Here is a 20,336-nt window from a genome sequence, read left to right on the forward strand (position 1 = left end):
GCAAGGTATACAAATTTCAAAGAAAGATGTAAAACTGTCATTATTCACAGATGACATGATCATCTATGTAGAAATTAAGAACACTCCTGGAACTAGTAAGTGATTAATAGCAAGGTTGCAGGTACAAGGTTAATATACAAAGGTCAACTGCTTTCCTATATACCAAGAATGAACAGATGGAACTTGAAATTAAAAACACAGTATCATTTACATTAGCACCAAAAACTATGAAATACCTAGGTATACATCTAGCAAAATATGTACAAGATCTATACGAGGAAAACTATAAAACTCTGATGAAACAATCCAAGAACTAAATACATGGAGAGATATTTCATGATCATGGATAGGAAGACAATATTGTCAAGGTGTCAGTTCTTCCCAGCTTGATCTATACATTCAATCGCAATCAAAACTCGGCAACTTATTTTGTGGATGTGGACAAACTGATTCTACAGGATGGCTAGGAAGAAAGTTGGGTAACAAAATCATGCTCCTTGGTGTTAACCCAAAGGAGGTGAAAACATATCTACACAAAAACCTGCATATGAATGTTTATAGCAGGTTTATTCATAATTGCCCAAACTTGGAAGCAACCAAGATGTCCTTACGTAGGTGAATGGATAGCTCAAATGGTCCATCCCAGACAATGGAATATTATTCAGCATTAAAAAGAAATGAGCTTTCAAGCCATAGAAAGATATGGTGCATATTACTAAGTGAAAGAAGCCAACGTGAAAAGTCTTCATACTGTGTAATTCCAACCATATGACATTCTGGAAAAGGCAACATTATGAAAAGAAGAGTGGTTGCCAGAGGTGGAGGCAGGGAGAGATGAAAAGGAAGAGCACAGATGATTTTAAGGGCACTAAAAATACTCTGCATATTATAATAATGGATATATGCCATTATGCATTTGTCCAAACCCATAAAATATACACCAAGGGTTAATTCTAAGGTAAACTACAGACTTTAGATGACTATTATGTGTCAATGTAGGCTTATTCTCAGCAAAAAAAATTTCATCATTCCAGCGAGTGATTTTGATAATGGGGAAGGCTATGAACGTATGGAGACAAGGGGTATATGGGAAGTCTCTGCACCTCTTTCTAAATTCTGTTGTAAACCCCAAACTGCTCTAAAAAATGATTTTAAAAAAATTCATCAAGTGCCAACCACAGGTTACTGGTGGTATCTCTCCAGAAAGAACTTGAGCTGCAAGGTATTGGGCATGGTTTTCTTACCGAGTTACCCGTCTGGGTTTTGTAGGAGTGCTCTGTTTTCTGTATTTTCTTCCTCTGGTTCTTGAATTCTTTCTTTTTTTAAAAAAATATTTTATTTATTTAATTGAGAGAGTGAGCGAGAGAGAGAACATAAGCAGGGGCAGAGGGAGAGGGAGAAGCAGACTCCCCTGCTGAGCAGGGAGCCCGAGGTGGGGCTCCATCCAAGGACCCTGGGATCATGACCTAAGCCAAAGGCAGATGCTTTCCGACTGAGCCACCCACGTGGCCCTTGAATTATTTCTTTTAATAACTTCACCTCCTTTGATTGTCTTTGCTCATTTTCCTCCCATTCTTTATTATTTGGAATAACTTCCTTAGGAGAATCTTTTGCATGTTTCTTTAAAGATTTTTCTGGTTTGACTTCCATTAATATTCTGATGTTGTAAGCACTTCTTGCCTGTTAATAGAGGTATTTTGAACAACTAACTGCTGGCTCCCATGTTCAATTGATACCTTCTTTTTATGGAGATAAAAGTTCCTAATATCCCATCCATCTTACCAGGTTTTCTTAGCAAAAATCTGTGCACTCCACCCATTAAAGAATGCCTGGGACTCTTCTAAACCATACCCTGAAGTCCTGATGATTAATAGTCCACACTGGATCCAAAAGGCTTCCTCTCTGCACCTGTCAAAACTAGCTGTCAAAATCTGTTCTAGTCTCCCTCTGCACAGCATGACCCTCAGTTACTTCACTCAGTTATCTGTAATACCAGAGGGCTTTCTTGACATGACACAGTATAATTTAACATTAAAATGATCGCATGAAACAATACACATTTGCAAAAACTATAAAAACGAAGAGTATGATTGTCAATCCTGAATGGCTTTTGAGCTCAGTTTTTTTGTTCATTTAATCTCAGACACTGGGTATTCTCCAGTGGTTCAGAAGTTGCCATTGGGATATTTTCCTCTCCCGAAACGGGGACTGTCCCTTACCTGCAGAGCTAAACATCGAAGCACTGACACCCCCAATTTTTCATCTCTACAGTGAGTGGCGTCCCGCGTTCCCAGCACTCAGGAAAGCACGACTCAGTAGCTCCCCTGGTGGCTCCAGACGGATCGGCACAGGGAACCGGAGCTGTAGGTATTAGCGGGGCGGGAAGCCTGGCACTGAGGGCTGGACCCCGGAGACACGAGCGCGGGGAGCAGCAGCCCCAGCCCTGGTCAGAGATGGGGGACGCGGTGTCGGAGGGGAAGGTGGGCGCGGGAAATCCAACACCTGAGTCTCTGCCTGTGAAACGGACTAGGGGGCTGGCCTAAGGGCAGATTCCTCAGCAGAGTCAGCTTTAAAGGGCTTCTGGAAGGAAGAGATCAGCAGAAGGCCCAGAGCTGGAGACCCCTCTCTCCGCGCCCAGACCCTCTCTGTCCAGTATCCGGCCGGCCACCTGGGCTTTTATCGTTGCCCTTCATAAGCCTGGCCAGTTGGAGATCGAGGCTCTGGGAGCGTCACAATGGGACCCTCTTGACTCAATCCGTTGAAGACCCTCTAAGCTGCCCCCCTTCTTCTCCCTGCGCTGAACGACCTATTCCGCCACATCCTTCCCCTTCCAGCTCTGCCTCCGTCTCCCTGGTCCTGCCTGCTCTCCGTCCCGTGGAGAACCAGAAGATGTCCCACATTCCCCAGAGAAATCGCAGCGGCTCGGAGCCAGGACTTGCAACGAGCAAGACGTCGGGTGGGTTAGAGGAAATCCCCTAAATCCGGGGTCCGCATGGCAGCGCTTCCTCCCTGGGCCGGCTGCTTGGGGGATCAAGGTCAAGCCCGGGGTTAAGGCAAGTGGAGGAGCCTCCTGGAGACCCGGCCCTCTCTCCGGGTCCCACGAACCCGACTCCGCCCCTTCCGGAGCTCCGCCCACGGTGAGCGGGCGGTCTCCATGGTGACAGTAAACAAGCCTCGGCTCCGCCCTGTAACCCAGAACGACAACGCACAAACCCGGATGGGAGGAACCGGCCCTTCGCGAAAGGGAGCCCACGTGGGGGCGAGGCCCTGGCCTTGGCGACCTGGGGTTCGGGACACCCGGACCTGGGCTCCGCGGGGAGGGGCTACAGTCCTCAGGAAGGGGCAACAGCTCCCGGGAGAACCAGGAATCCAGCTCCCAGAGAAGTGGATGGAGCCCCGATGTGTACGTGGCCCCACCCGGCAGAACTGCGGAAGGTGCGGGGTGGGGGTGGGGGGCCGCTTGCCAGGCAAGACCTCCTGGTCCTAGCGTTGTCCTGGATGGGAGCAGGGGCTGAGAAGCAAGAGGAACACGGTGAGTGGGACTCGAGCATTGGAGGGTCTGCTGTTTCACTGATAAAGGTGTACTTTGAAATCAGAGTACACACATCATTTAAAGGGTTCAATCTTTTAGAATTCTTGGTTTTTTTTTTTAAAAAACAGCACTTTTGTATCCTTTGTTCCATTTCGTTTCCTACAGAACACGCGTGTCCAACATGCCACTTGATTATTGCCCCCCCTCCCCCCAGCACTGCTACGCGTATTTCACTTACTGCCCTCCCGCCCTCTTTGGGGCCCTGCGATCTCTACATTTGTCTCCTGTTCTAGGAATGATGGCTTTCTTAAGTTTGGAACGTGCTGCCCATTTTTAATCTGTTATCAGTCCTCCTGATGTGTTGTGCTCTGAGAGTATTTTTAGGTAAACTTTTGTCTTTTTTCTTTCTTTCTTTTTTAAACAATTGTTTGCTTTCTTCGAAATAATTCTTTGTATCAGATGAGTTCTCTTGAAACAGTTTCTTTGTAGGAGATAGTTATCTTATCCCTATCTGGAGAAAAAGTAAGTTATCTGACACCATAACACTGTGTTGTTCAGTATGGTAACCATGAGTTGCTTTTACATTTAAATATGAATTTTTTCAGGGGCGCCTGGGTGGCTCAGTTGGTTAGGCTTCCAACTCTTGATTTCTAGGTCATAGTTTCAGGGTCTTGGGATCCAGCCCCCCGCATCTGCTCTGAGCTGGGTACGAATCTGCTTGAGATTCTGCTTCTTCCTCCCCCTTTGCTCCTCCCCCAACTGGGGCTGGCACTCTCTCAAATAAATAAATATATCTTTTTAAAAATATGAATTTTTAAACATTTTTTAAGGATTTATTCGAGATAGTGAGCATGGCGCAGGTAGGGGGCAGAGGGAAAGGGAGAGAGAAACCCAAGCAGACTCCCCACTGAGCACAGAGCCCCAGGAGGGGCTCCATCCTGCATCGCTGAGACCATGACCCACACTGAAACCAAGAGTCTGACACTTAACCAACTGTGCCACCCAGGTGCCCCTGAATTTTTTTTTTTTAGAGAGAGAGCGCGTGTGCCAGCAGGGGGAGGGGCAAGGGGAGGGGCAAAGGGAGGGGGAGAGAGAGAATCTTAAGCAGGCCCCACCTCCATCAGCACCGTGAGATCATGACCTGAGATGAAATCAAGAGTTCGCCAGGTAACCAACTGAGCTACCCAGGCAGCCCTAAGTTTAAATGTGAATTAAGCAATTTTTTAAAAAGATTTATTTATTATTTGTTTGACAGAGAGAGACACAGCAAGAGAGGGAACACAAGCAGGGGGAGTGGGAGAGGGAGAAGCAGGCTTCCCGCGGAGCAGGGAGCCCGATGCGGGGCTCAATCCCAGGACCCTGGGATCATGACCTGAGCCGAAGGCAGACGCTTAACGACTGAGCCACCCAGGCGCCCCTAGAATAACTCTGTATGAACAGATTTGGTCCTGAGGGAAATCTAATTGCCCCTCTCCTTCATATGAATTTGATTTCTCAGTCACTGGCAGGACTATGTTTCTTTGGATCGCCTTCTGCTGATGTCTCAGCTTACCGAGTCAAACTTTTGGGCAGGTTACTGTAGGATTCAGGAACACCACTCAGTGTTCAGTAGCAGGGCTGGGGTAATAAAGGTTGTTGGGTCGACGAAACATCCAAGACGTGGATATGGCCAGAGAGGAAAGGAAACATCCAGAGAGGCAGGCAGGTCCAGCTGATGAGTTCTCCAGGAGAGGTGAATGTTAGGGAATCAGGAGTTACAGAGTCACCATGTGGTGAGCAAAAGCAGGATAAGAAACATGGCACTCAGCAAGGATGAGAAAGAATATCAAGGAAAGGTATTGGCTTCACACTCCCTTCCCCTGCAGTACCCTTTCCTCTCTCCTCCACTACTGAAATTCTATTTCTCCTTCAACTTCAGCTCAAATGCCGCCTCCACCAGGAAGGCTCCCTGAGTTGCATGGCTGACATCCAGTCCCCCTACCTCGGCCCCACCCCGCCACCCCACGTCTTTTTTTAACACCTCTTTCTTGTCCTTCACAGGCTGTCTCAGTTATAGGCAGTCAATTGTGGTCTGTCACATGCAATAAATAGCAACTCCATTAGGACAAGAACAGTATCTTTATTTTTTTTATTTTATTTTTTTAAAGATTTTATTTATTTATTTGAGAGAGAGAGAATGAGAGACAGAGAGCACGAGAGGGAAGAGGGTCAGAGGGAGCAGCAGACCCCCCGCCGAGCGGGGAGCCCGATGCGGGACTCGATCCCGGGACTCCAGGATCATGACCTGAGCCGAAGGCAGTCGCTTAACCAACTGAGCCACCCAGGCGCCCCAAGAACAGTATCTTTAAAAAAAAATTAATCCCCATGTCTCTCAGCATGGTGTGTTACACACAGGAAGTCATTAATAAATGTTCACTGATTGAATGACCTCAAAAATTCATTAGGAGAAACAGCACTAGGTGCAGAATAGGGCATTTGAATCACTCAGCCATTCGGTTACTCCGTACTGACCGTGTGGCTCACGTGCATGGGTACTGGGAGCACAGCCCTGAACAAGAGACAAAAACGTTCATCCCCAGGGAACTTACACTGCACTTATGTATTAGTTTTCTGATTGTGTGCACTTGGGGATTTCCCCCCCACCCTGGGTGTGTTCTAATGGAGAAGTTCCCCAAGAGGTGCCTTGTCTCACCCTAAAATCTTCATGACACCACATCTTACATTCAGAGAATGGGTTGTTATCTGGTTACCCACCAGGGGCACTACTGTTACGGAACCTGGACTGGATCGCCCGACGGAAGATCCAAGCGGCACCCGGAGATCTTGGAGGATAGGAGGTTTATTTAACACCAGCGGGCTCAGAGGAGCGTGGTCTCCAAAGGTCTGAGCCCCGAGCACAAAGGGGGCAATTTATACACTTCTACTTCCGCACACTTGGCACTTTTGGCTTGTGTGCAAAGCGGGGCAGGGAGAAGAACCAGAAAGAGCCCCGGGGCAAGGACTGGGACCCTCGCTGGCTCAGTTGGCCGTCTTAGGACACAAATTGTCCTTATCATCCCCCGCTTTGATGCCCCTTTAAACACCTAGTTTAGAGGGCATCATTCTGTTTGACTCTGAGGGTGGCCTGCAAGGCTTGAGGCGAACACGGACTTAATCATAAACTTAACAACACACCAGGTAGCAGAAGACCAGGACTGACTGGGGCCAGGAAAACCATGGTGAAATGCGCTCAGGAGTAGACAGCAGAGGGCCAGTAAAAGTGGGATCTATGACCTTAGGTAGGAGCCTCTAGGGGAAAGTCTAGTCAGGAGGGGCAACAGTGTAGAATCTGACCCCCAAGATGAGGGAAATCACGCCGAAGCCAGAGTGAGTTCGTGAAGTCTGGCTGGACTCTCCACTGGTGCGGCTTCTTTTCCGAATGATGAGCTTTCTTCTCTCTTCCAATCTTTGACCCAAACTGAGTCCCCTGTCTGGAAGAAGTGTACCTGAGACCTTGAGGAGTTGGGGCCCTCTCAAAGGTGTACTTTTGTAATTTATTTAGGGTGGCCCCCAGGGCCTGAAGCTGCTCCTCTATCCCTTTATCTCCAACCTGATGCAAGTTTCCTGGAAGGCTTCCCAAGCACGGGGGAGGCCGTCCATATATTAATTCGAATGGGGAGAAACCTGATGTGCCAGGCGTGCAGCGAGCACACAGGAGAGCTAGGGGTAGCAGATCCGGCCATGGAAGTTAGTCTCCTGACAAAACTTTGCTAAGGTTCCCTTGAGGGTGTGAATCATTCACTCTACTGTTCAGAGACCCCGTCTCCTCTTGCCTTGGGTTCAATCGGAGGCTAGTGTGTCCAGTGGGCTCAAAGGTTATCTGAGCCCTAAGCTTGGAGAGTATGTCTCGGCCCAGGAGAGGGATGGGGCAATCAGGCAGATAAAGGAATTCATGTCGGACCCTGTGGCCCCTGAATTCACACTGGCGAGCCTGGCAAAAGGGCTGTTATATCACCCGCATCCCGGTGGCCCCAAGGATGGTCGCAATCCTTTTGATGAAAGGGGCCACTGGGGAGGTGACAACAGAGTGCTCGGCCCCAGTATCAACCATAAAAGTCACTGGTTGGCCCCCCACCTTCATTCTGACCTTGGGCTCATGGGGGCCAAGGAGGAAAGAGCCCAGTCCCCCTCAGTCTGAGTCCATTACCACAAGGCCTATGAGGTCCTCCTCTCGGGGGTTCTTCCTTGTAGCGGCTGGACTTTTGAGCCTTTCCCCAGTTGGGACATTCATTTTCCAATGCCCTTTCTCTTTACAGTAGGCACATTGATCCCTCGCCAAGGGGGTTCTGGGCTTCCCCCCTTTCGGTGGTTGGGGTCTCCCCGTCTTTGTGTTGTCCTTTTCTTTCAGGGTGGCGGCGAGGAGGCTGACTTTCTTTTTCACCTTTTTGTCGGCTTCCCGTTCGGCTGTGACCTCCCTGTTCATATAGACCTTATTGGCAATCTCTCTTAGTTGGGTGATGTTCATCCCGGCAAAACCCTCTAGTTTCTGAAGTTTTTTCTGATGTCTGGGGCGGCCTGAGCCACGAAGATGTTTACCATCTGTTGGCTTTCCTGTGCCTCGGGGTCAAATGGAGTGTATATCCTGTAGGCTTCACATAGTCTTTCGTAGTAGTCCCCGGAGGACTCCCTTGGTTGTTGAGTGACCGAGGATACCTTAGTCATGTTCATGGGTTTCTTAGCTCCTGCCCGGATTCCCCAGAGGAGGGCCTCCTGGTACTGGCAGATATGGGCCTGTCCCTCGGTTGTGGTGAAGTCCCATGCTGGGCACTCTTTGGGTGCGGCTGTATTAGCCCAGGCAGCAGGGTCAATGACTCCCGCTGGTGCGTGCTCTTCCAGGTACAGCCGTGCACCTTTCATTATTCTCTTCCTTTCCTCTGTGTTAAACAGGGTGCGGAGTAACTGTTGGCAGTCTTCCCAGGTTGGCCAATGAGGCTGGAAGAGGGATTCTATGAGGTCTACCATGGCCTGTGGTTTCTCAGAGTAGGATGGGGTGTTATGTTTCCAGTTGAGGAGGTCGGTGGTGGAGAAGCACTGATAATACATCATGGAACGGCCCGGTTGGACCGTCCCGTCTTCATCACGCCTCTCAGGTTCCCGCGTCTCTCGTACAGGCATTTGGAGGGCGCCTGCGCCGGGCAGCCTGGCTGCTGGTCCTGGAGAAAGTGGATCCTTTGGGCCTGGGGGGCGCCGGTGAAACCGATGGCAGCAGAGTGTCTGGACCTGAAGGGCCAGGTGTAGACGGTCTTGGGGGTATGTACGGTGGGGGCAGGGTCGGTTCGTCCTTGGGATCTCTGGCTAGGATTTGTGGAGAGTGGGGCTTTTGCTGATATTCTTTAGGTCGCTTGGATGAGGCAATTAAGACCCTGGCCTGTCCCTGCCTATTGCAAGTGAATCGCACCCAGGGGGGAAGGGTCTGAGCAATTCCTAGCCAGGAGTCAATGTACGGAAACTGGTCAGGGTGTCCTGGTTCTCCTGTTATGACTCACCATACTCGATGAATCATTGGGACATCCAATGTCCCTCCTGAAGGCTACCTGACATCAAAGGTAGGCCGTTCCAATTCACATAGGGTTCTCAATTTGCTGAGGTTCATCCTGACTCCATAGTCTCCCGAAAACCCCTTTCCCTGAACTTTGGGGCCAGTAAGCGGTGTGGAGTCTCCAGGTGATGTTGAGAGATTTGGTCAAGACCTGAACAATGTCTGCCACAAATGCGGGTCCATTGTCACTATGGATTGTTAATGGCGGGCCGAACCAGGGGGGACGATCTCCTGCAAGACAACTTTAGCTACTTCCCGGCTTTGCTCCGTCCTGGTCGGGAAGGTTTCGACCCACCCAGAGTATGTGCATACTATTACTAGGAGGTACTTGAACCCCCTGCTCGGCTGCACATCTGTGAAGTCTACCTCTAGATCTTCGAAGGGGGCTGCTCCCATCCTCTGGACACCTGGCGGGGGCCGTGGTGCAGACTGAGCATTATTTTTAGCACATGTCATGCATCGTTCACTCGTTGCTCGGCACAGTGCTGGCAGCTGACTGAGGTAGTGGTGCTTCTTGAGAAGGGCCTCTAATGCAGTTTTCCCCAATGAGTGGAGAGTGGGGCTTTTGCTGAGTGAGTGAGTTGGTGGTGTTCCTTGGCTAGATGCCCTCCACTTGCTGTTGGAACAAAGATGCGCCCGTCTGGCATCATCCACCATCCCTTTTCAGTCAGGGTGGCTCCCTCAGCCATGGCCCATTCCTTTTTCTTTATAGTGTAACTGGGTGGAGGGACTTCTTCCGAGGGTGCCAGGGCCATGGTGAGGGACGGGGCTCTGTCCATGTCCTCACTGGCTGCGGTCTTGCCTGCCTCATCTGCCAGACGATTTCCCCGCACTATGGGGTCGTCTCCTTTCTGATGTCCCTTACAGGGCAGGATTGCTACTTTCTTTGGAAGCCAGATGGCTTCAAGGAGTCTCAGTATCTCCTCCTTGTTCTTGACAGCTTTTCCTGCTGCGGTTAGGAGGCCCCTTTCCTTGTAGATGGCTCCATGTATATGTACAGTAGCGAAGATGTACCGAGAGTCAGTGTAGATGTTGACTCGCTTGCCCTCACCAAGGGTGAGGGCTCGGACTAAGGCATATAATTCAGCCCATTGAGCTGACCATCCAGCTGGTAATGCCTTAGCTTCTAGGACTTCAGTGGTTGTGGTTACTGCATAACCTGCTTTCCGGGCACCCTCTTGTAGGTAACTGCTGCCATCGCTGAACAGTGTGAGCTCTGGATTCTTTATGGTTTGATCCCACAGATCTGGACGGCTCACGTAGACTTCATCAGTCACCTCGGAGCAGTCATGGTCTGCTTCCCCCTCTTCCGTGGGGAGAAGGGTTGCTGGATTTAATGTCCTTACTGTTTCGAGGGTGACCCGTGGGTTTCCGCAGAGAAGCCCTTGGTATTGTGCTAGCCGAGAGTTGGAAAGGAAGCGGTGTCCCTGTGCATTCATGAGGGACACAACTGCATGAGGGACCTTGACGTTAAGTTCTTGCCCCAGGGTAAGTTTGTCTGTCTCCTTGATGAGTAGGGCTGTGGCTGCCAGCGCCCTGAGGCATGGTGACCATCCCACTGCCAGGGGGTCGAGCTTCTTTGACAGGTAAGCAACTGGCCGTTGCCAGGGTCCAACAGTCTGGGTGAGTAACTCGAGTGCTATTTTTTCCTTTTCAGTCCAGGCAGGGGGTTCTCAATCTGGTCCCCCTAAGAGATCATAAAGGGGTCTTGCTATTGCCGAGAACCCAGGGATCCAGATGCGGCAGAATCCTGCAGCCCCCAGGAATTCTCGTAGGCCCCTTTTTGTCTGGGGCTGTGGCAGGGAGATGATGATCCTTTTCCTCTCCGGCCCTAGTTCTCTTTTCCCTTGGGTGAGGAGGAAACCAAGGTCTCGGACCTGTTGTTGGCAGATTTGTGCCTTCTTCCATGAGGCTCGGTATCCCGAGTCTGACAGTTTTTTTCTGAGCCACTTAGGTGCCCCCGGGGGTTGCTTTTTAAACACACAGGTTCTGGGATATTCCCCCCATCCTGGGGGTTGCTTTTTAAACACACAGCTTCTGGGATATTCCTCCCATCCCACCCACTTTGATTCAGTGGGTTTGCGTAGGCCGGATAGTATTACACCCAGTGCTCATCACAACACGTGCCCTCCGTAATACCCATCACCTGGCTACCCCATCCCCCCAAATAGTTGCCTTTTTAACAAGGTTCTCCCAGGTGACTCTTATAAAGGAGGTTTGGAAACAATGTCTAAGCCTTGCTGTTCAGAGTGCAGCCAGTGGGCCAGCAGGATCTATATCGCCCGGGGTATCTTGTTTAAATCGCCAATGTCAGTCCTACCCCAGACAGACAACCGGAATCTGCCTTTGAACAGTGTAGTAGCTTGGCTTTTGATCTGACCTCTTCTATTCTGTTTTCATTTTAGTAGGGTTCCTCCCCCGACTTCCTTGCCCCAGTCCTCTCCAGAAGAGCCGGTGTCCCCTGCCTCTCCCTACCTGAGACCTGTCCCATCCCTGAGGGAATGCTCACCCCAACCTCCCACCACCCAGAGATGACAAGGAAAGGTGCTCTGTGAAGCTAAAGAACCTAAACAGCTGGAGATCTTGCCTTGTTAGAGAAGGCCGACTTGACTCCCAGGTCCTCCGACCTCCGCAAATTCCAGACCCCCAGGCCTGTCTCATTATCTCAATTTTGGTTGCTCCGCTTTGTCTCCATCAAGTGTTCTGAAGCATTTCACACACAACTGGGCTTAGACAATTTGGCCAGGCCTTTGATCATGGTCTCTAGAACCATAGGTTTACTCTGCCCTGACCCCATGGTGATGTCCCCGTGTGCGGTGGCACAGAGACCGACAAAGGTGGGGGGTGCCTCCTGAGATGAGGAGTCCAATCAGATGCCCGTCTGGCCGTGTCCTGAAGGAGCTTAGGTGAGGCTTAGCCGTAGCAGTCTCAGCGTTGTGACTTAACGATCGGAAACCATTCCAATGCCGCCATAGACCGTATGCCGTTCACCACGGAATCGCAGAGGGGCCCACTCAGACTCCGCAGGCTTCTGGGGACCTTAAGGGTGCCCGCCCCTGGAGTCACAGAATCAGTCCGCTTGAGCAAGCCAGGTCGGACTGCACATTCACTCACACATTCACGCTCCAGAAGTTATTACATTCCCTCCCTGGGAATCCCTACCTGTGAGACCTCTAAGAGGTCTCTGGGAGGTGATCAGGCTCCCCTTCCACCCCAATGGGGGTGGGCCTGTCTGGGTCCTGGGGCCCCAGGCCTTACCGGAATCCAATGTCAGGACCAGGTCCTCACCTGCCAAGTCTCCTCGAGTCCGGCGGGAACAGCGGAGTGGGACCGGCCCGAGGCGACCGGGGCAGGAGATTGCCGAAAACTAGGCAGGGCGCGCCTTCTCGTTATGATCCCTCGTTCCATCACTGCCCCACCGTTGCCCCCAAACTGGTGGCAACAATGGGCCAGCGCGGTTGCGTTTCCCGGTCAAGGAACCAAATATTACAGAACCTGGACTGGATCACCTGATGGAAGAACCAAGCAGCACCGGGAGATCTTGGAGGATATGAGGTTTATTTAATGCTGGCGGGCTCAGAGGCGAGTGAGCTCCAAAGGTCTGAGCCCCGAGCACAAAGGGGGCTATTTATACACTTCTACTTCCGCACACCTGACACTTTCTGGCGCTTGCCCGGAAGAGCCCCGGGGCAGGGGCTGGGACTCTCTCGCTGGCTCGGTGGGCCATCTTAGGACACAGATTTCCCTTATCACTATAGGCACAGAAAAAAATCCTTTGGCTGATTGTTCATTTTTTCCCCTCGAGACACTAAAGTGATATCACACAATTTGATTACAACAGCCAGACCCTAAAATGGGGAATGCCTGCAGTTTCTGGCATTTCCCTTGGGAGCACAAGCAAGGAAACCACCGCAAAACATACTTGCTTTTTTTGTGAAAGTAGAGTAGGAAAGGGGTGCCTGGGTGGCTCAGTTGGTTGAGCGTCTGCCTTTGGTTCAGGTCATGATCTCAGGGTCCTGGGATCAAGCCCCATGTCGGGCTCCCTGCTCAACGGGATGTCTGCTTCTCCCTCAGCCTGCTACTCCCCCATGCCCCCCCACTCGTGCTCTCTCTCTCAAATAAATAAAACATATTTAAAAAGAGTAGGAAAGATTATATGCTGACAGATTTCTTAATTTTGTGAACATTAAGGTGATGGTCACCCAGCTTCCATTCATGCTTTTGTGTCTATTCCCAAATCCTGAATTGCACTGTGATCCTAGACAATGGTTCATTTGGTCATAGGTTTTCCACGTGAGGATGGAAATTTTGGAATAGGTGGTAGGTATGCAAGGTCACATCTGGGGCAGAATTGCTGGGGGTAACGCTTGGTGCAGGGAACCTGTCATAGAAGTGCATTCATTTTTCTGGATCTTAAAGATTGGGGGAATCAGATAAACACAATGAGCCCTCTCTCCATGCATTGCCAGGCTCATGATCTGCAACCACTTGAGGGCATTCACTGGATTCTGACACCACCCATGGTCCGTGGGTAAGCAGCTCTGCCCTATATCCTGCGCTGGTGCCCACCCTGACCAGTCAGCCCCTCCCACTGGGGGCATCATTTCTGGCAAAGCACCCCAGCCTTAGAGGAGCAGTACAGAGATTGACTCACTTCAGGACAGCAGCTTTTATTTTCAAGAATTGAGACACTAGGGGGGCGCCTGGGTGGCTCAGTTGGTTAAGCAACTGCCTTCGGCTCGGGTCATGATCCTGGAGTCCCGGGATCGAGTCCCGCATCGGGCTCCCTGCTCGGCAGGGAGTCTGCTTCTCCCTCTGACCCTCCTCCCTCTCATGCTCTCTGTCTCTCATTCTCTGTCAAATAAATAAATAAAATCTTTAAAAAAAAAAAAAAAAAGAATTGAGACACTAGGGGCACCTGGCTGGCTCAGTTGATGGAGCATGCGAATCTTTTCAGGACTGTTCGAGCCCCATGTTGGGTGCAGAGATTACTCAAAAATAAAATTTAAAGAAGTAGAATTGAGACATTAAGAAATGCCTCTTTGGGCAGAAGAAATGTGTCATTGTCATGTTCTCCAGACCCTGCAACCCACCTCCCAGTGAAGTCTCATCAGATGACTATTTTCTAGAAAGTTGCAAACAGTTCAAGACTGGTCTTTGCAGGTTTTCACTCAAAATCATTGACTTGTTGGGGCGTCTGGGTGGTTCAGTCAGTTAACTGTCTGACTCTTAATTTCGGCTCAGGTCATGATCTCAGGGTTGTGAGATCGAGTCCCACGACATGGATCCCTGGGTCCCATGGAGTCTGCTTGTCCCTCTCCCTCTGCTCCCCTCCCCTGACCCCACACTCTCTCTGTCATAAATAAACAAAATCTTAAAATCATTGTCTTGTCTCCCAATTGGAAGTGAAGTCCTCTTGGCTCTCCGCTGCCATTGCCCTTAACCCAAGAGAGACTTTTTCTTGTTGTCCCAGCAATACAACCTGCCTGAAGGTGGCTTCTCTGGGCTTCCCTAACCTGGGAGCTTCCTTCAGCTTCTCCACGTAAGTGAGGAGTAGGGTAGAGGCAGCCAGATGGAAGGGGCGCCCTGGGCTTCCTGGGTCTAATCAGAGAAATATGGTGTGACAGCTGGTGTCATTATGAAAGCTATGCTGCATGAAGAGGCCCATCAGAATGCCTGAAACACTGTAGGCACTTAATACATGAAAGCTATTGGATGGGAATGCACACATGCACAGAATCATTTATACACACAGACGCACACAACACTTTCTCTCTGGAGCCCAAGGGATAACCCTGTGGCAGGAACCCAGCATGGAGTTTGTTCCAGGAGCCATTTCTGTCCAAAAGCTGGTGAGATGGAGCAAGTCAGAGGAGTATCCCCAGGAGGCCACTGTGCAAATGACCTCCTTTCTCAGGCATCCTGTCCCTTGACCACAATGCGTTCTTTGGAGCTAGACACGGGGGGAAGGAGTGTGTAGGATCCCATCTGGAGCCTGCACAAGGGATGACTCTGGGGGCTCCAAGAGTCTACACTGGAGAGAACAGAGGGTGGAGGGAAAGTTGGTTCACTTCAACGATTACATCTAATTCACTGGGACCATTCCTGCTCCCACACAGTGTCAGGCCCACAGTGAGTACCAGACAATGGAGTTAATCCCGTCACTGACACTTGGGGAAAATGAAGGGCTGTGCCACGTTCATTCTGAGAGTCAGAAATTTGTTCAGGTTCCTGTCTCGCACCTGCTCAGAGCCTAAGCCCAAGCCAACCGTGAAAGGGGAAAATCAGTCCCCTTTCTCCACCCCTGGAGCTTGGGTGCCACTCTCTGTGATATAAAATGGATACAGGGAACCTGAGAAGATGGCGTAAGGAAGTCCCAATAGGCCTGGCTCCCTCTGAGCCATAGCCACGAGGAAGACACAGCAGGGCCATGGATCCTGATGGCAGCTGCTTTCCTGAATATGCTGGGGCTTGTGTGGCCAAGGGCAAGTTTCCCCCTCTGGTCTTAGATTCCCAATACATAATTCTGATTCTGACACCAATTCCAACTTGTAGGTTTCCCCCCACACCACCAAGCATTTCTCTGACATCAGCTGGGTGTCCTACAATTCAACTCAATTCTTTTTTTTTTTTAAAGATTTTATTTATTTATTTGACAGAGAGAGAGTTAGCGAGAGCAGGAACACAAGCAGGGGGCGTGGGAGAGGGAGAAGCAGGCTTCCCGCCAAGCAGGGAGCCCGATGCGGGGCTCGATCCCAGGACCCTGGGATCATGACCTGAGCCGAAGGCAGACGCTTAACGGCTGAGCCACCCAGGCGCCCCCAATTCAACTCAGTTCTAACATATCTACCTGAAGATAGCGTCAGATCCCACAGGCTAAGGGCTCCGTCCTACAAGTCTGCCCCTACCCCCACTTGAGACAAATAACTTCTGACTCACCAGCTATAGATAGGAGGTTCCAATGCCGCCCCCTGCTTGGGTTCAATTCATTTGCAAGAGTGGCTCACAGAATTCAGAGAAACATTTTACTTACTAGCTCACTGGTTTATTATGAAAGGGCATTACTCAGGAACAGCCAGATGGAAGAGATGCACAGGACAAGGTATGGGGAAGAGGTGAGGAGCTTCCATGCTGTCTCTGAGCATGTCACTGTCCTTGCACCTTCATGTGTCCACCAACCTAGAAGTTTCCTGAACCCCATCCTTTTGGGTTTTGATGGAGGCTTCATTATATGGGCATTCTTTTTTTTTTAATTTTTTTTTAAAGATTTTACTTATTTGACAGAGACATAGCGAGAGAGGGAACACAAGCAGGGGGAGTGAGAGAGGGAGAAGCAGGCTTCCGGCAGAGCAGGGAGCCCGATGCGGGGCTCGATCCCAGGACCCTGGGATCACAACCCGAGCCAAAGACAGACGCTTAACGACTGAGCCACCCAGGCGCCCCATTACATGGGCATTCTTGATTAATTCCTTGGGCATTGGTGATCACTAAGCTCAATTCATATGAAGTTCATGAGGCAAAACTCATTCACATTGAAAAAAATGAGAACAGTTTTTTTGTGGGGGGCGGGTGAAGGTGGGGATAGACAAGGAAGGGACATAAGAGAATTTTGTGGGACAAAGGCTAATGTTCTATAACTTCACAGAGGTTTGCATTACATAGATGTCAAAACTCATCACTTAGGATGTGCATTTCATTGTAAGCAAATTTTAACTAAAATGAATACTGCAAAAATATTGAACTCGAGTTAATAGGCATTCTGGATTATTTAAGGAAAAACTTGGTGTCTGCAATTTTCTTTGAAATGGATACAAATAATGGTATGGGTTGATGGGTGGGGGTATGTGATAAAGCAAGTACATTTAAATGTTAATGACAGAATTAATGTTGTGGGGATACAGGTGTTATCCGGAAAATTATTTGTCTCCCATAATGTTTCCAAATTTTCACAAATAAATGCTGGGGGGAAAAAAACCAAGTCCTTCCTACTTTGATGTTGTGTGGAGGTCCCCACACAAAGAGATATGAGGTTTCAGAGTAGTTGGATCTGTTGGGATGCCAAGTCAATGGGGAATAAGCTTATTCAAGGCAAGAACACAATAATGGGTCATTACAGATTCCTTTAGGAAACCTATCCTAGTTTCACTTCTGATACCAGAGGGGTGGAGGGAGGCCTTACACAGCTCAGGGGGGAGCCAAGGAGCACAGGAAGCATGGATAGGACCCCCTGAAGGACACACTGCTTCCTCAGTGTGCCTGGTGGGGTAAGTGTGACTATCACAGGTGGGATGACCTTTGCGCTAGCAACTCCTCTATGAAGAAATCATTAGTGTGCACTCGCATGTTCATTCATCAGCTCTGATGGAGAAGAAAAGATGCTGCATGAGCCTGAGCATGTAGCATTCCCTTTCTTTTTATTTCTCCTCCTCTTGCAGACCTAGAACCTCTAACCATGGTGCTCATTAGGGCTCTGATTTTTTTTTGTTCTAAGATTCTACCTACATTTTCCTCTCTGGTTTGTGCCACATGCAGTGAGGACTTGTCACGATTCAGCCTCCTCAAGGTCCATCCAGCCTCTTGCCCACCTGACCCCTCTATTCTCCTCTGGATTGGGAAGAGGTCTGCATCGTTTCCCAAAAAAAACGTGCTATGAGAAATACCTGGCATCTGTTCTTTCTGAGGCTCTTTCTCACTCTGGTGTTCTGCAAACAGATTTTACTGCTGACAGCACTTTCATAACCTCCCTTCAATTTCCCTCGCCAGCCAAGTTTTCTGAGATTTCACATAATACTGGAGTCATTGGCTCATATTGTCCTTCATTCTGGTGATGCCCTTCCTGTTGTCACTACTCCACCAGCTGGTATTTCCTTCCAAAGCCAATGGGGCTCAGCGTGGTGTTTCCCAGATTTTTCTTTGGCTTCCTCAAGGGTAGAGGAAGTAAACAGGGGAGAGAAGTGGGCACCCGGAGTCTATGCCTGAGACTCAGAAGAAGAGCAGCAGGCCAGAGTGGTCACCTCTGTAGAGTCAGCTTTAAAGGGCTCCAGAAAAGAAGGGACCAGCAGGATAGAAGCTGGAGGGCCTCCGCTGGGCGGCAAGAATATGTCCAGTACAAGCACTGGTGACCGGGGCTTTTATCCCCACCCCACGTCATCGTCCATCCTCCCCCAACGCCCCAATCATCAGCTGAGGCTCCGGGCGGGTCACCATGGGACTTGGTGTTAGTCCCCATCCCCACCTGACTCCCACAGAGAAGTCATCCTTGGCCGGAATATCGAGGCTAGACAGCCGATTTGCACTTCAGGACTCTCTCGATCTCCATCGGAGTTCTCCCCCCTTCTCCCTCTTTCCAGGCCTAACCCCCGCGCTCCTTCTCCGCCTTCCCCGCCCAGAAGACGATGGGGGGCAGCACCGCGCCAGGGGGAAACTGGAGGGGCCTCGGGATCCTGCCTCCGCCTGCCGGTGCACTGGCCTTCACCTTCCTTGCTCCTTGGCGGTTTTCGTGCACTGCCCCTCCTAGTGCACCCTTCAAGATTCCAAGACCAGGGGCGCCTGGCCAGCTCAGAGGAGCATGAGACTCTTGATCTCGGGGATCGTGAGTTCCAGCCCCACTTCGGTGTAGAGATTACAAACATACAAACAGATAAATAAAAAAGATTTCAAGACCAGCCAGGTGCAGAGGCAACTGTTGGCCTTGTGCGCTTGCTCTCTTCGCAGCGGAACCTACTTCCCATCCTTAACAGGGGCGATTTGGGCCAACCGGTGACAGTCTGCTCCCCTCTCCGCCCTGCATCGGGGGAAAGGGAGATAGGTAAGCGGCTGCGCCTTGGGAGGGGCTGCTCCACCTCCTAGACTTCTGGGCGCCAGCGTCTGGGTTGAGAAGGGGAGTTGATGCGCGAAGTGGGAAGAGAGCTCCCCGACGACAGTCATCCGGATGTGGCGAACACCCAAGCTCAGGGCTGTAACACTCTCCCCCAGGCTGAGGGGGGCAGCTAAGTTCTCCTCCACCCTCCCCTCCTTTGCGCCCCCCCCCATCCCAGCCTCCCGGGAGCAGATCCCTGCAGTCCTCAGGTGGGAGCGCGCCCCCAGCCACTTCCCGCTCAGCGCTCGGCTCCCCCCAGGCTCCCTCCACCCTGGGAACCCGAGCCGGCACACTTGGGGGCGTGAGGAAGAACGCTGGGTTGAGTCCTCCAGGCGAATCGCCTGGATCCCTTCCTCTTCTGCATCGAAATGGTTTCACGCGTCCTTGAACTCTCTTCAAAGTTCATTACAATTTTTCCTTAGGGCTCTTGTTGACCATGGACAGCGTCTGGGGGTATAACTGAGCCTTAGACGGAGCTTACCTCTAGTTTTAGGCTGCTGGTCCCAAGCAATCGGAGTCGAGGGAGACCCTGCCCTTGCACCTAGGTCTATAACTCCCACCCTCCGGGGATGGGGCTTCCTTGGTGGGATCTGAGCCCCCACCAGTGGCGCAGGGACCGGACCGAGCTTCCCGACCCAACGCAGGGCGCGGCGCGGCGTCCTCCCACCTCTCCCGCTAAATTTGCCGGGGGAGTCCTCGTCTCTTGCACGGAGCTGATTGGTTTGAACTCAACGGGGGCCGCGTCAGGTCCGAGCGTCTGATCCGAGGTCGCAGCTTGGAGGGGAGAGCCTAGGGGCGAGCAGCGCCCGTCTTCTGGGGAGGCTCTGCAGCTGGGGGCTCGCGTGAATGGGGACGCAAGGGCTGGAGAGCGCTGCCCGCGGGGCTCACCAGCAGAAGGAAAGGAGCGGCCGGTGGCCCCCGCGTCCCCTCCTCCTCTTCCCCTCCTGCATGCCCGCCACCTAGCACGCGTGGGGGACGCAGGCGTCGTCCGAGCCCAGCGTGCACCCCTCCTAGAAGGCCCCAGAGAGAGGCCGGAGGGGAGCGCCGTGATGACCACTCGCTCGGTGGAGGGGTTAGGGCCAGAAGCTAGGATTTTATACAGACAAACGCCAAGGTTTCAGTTAGTGAACGGGGTGTGTGTGTGGGGGGGGGGGGTGCAGCTTATTCCCGAGATACTTGTACTCCCCACGACAGGACCAGCTGCAAGTGCGTTCCCGTGCAGACATTATTAATACATTTTCAGAACCCAGCGACCGTGAAGGAAAACCAGCCATGAGGTAAGAACTGCATTTTTATCTCAAAGCTCTGTGCTTTTCATCGTGGGAAGTCTCAGGATTGTTCCTGACAGTTACACTTCATAGCTCATC

Source organism: Halichoerus grypus, chromosome 6 (assembly GCF_964656455.1).
Source record: "Halichoerus grypus chromosome 6, mHalGry1.hap1.1, whole genome shotgun sequence".
Classification (NCBI taxonomy): Eukaryota; Metazoa; Chordata; class Mammalia; order Carnivora; family Phocidae; genus Halichoerus; species Halichoerus grypus.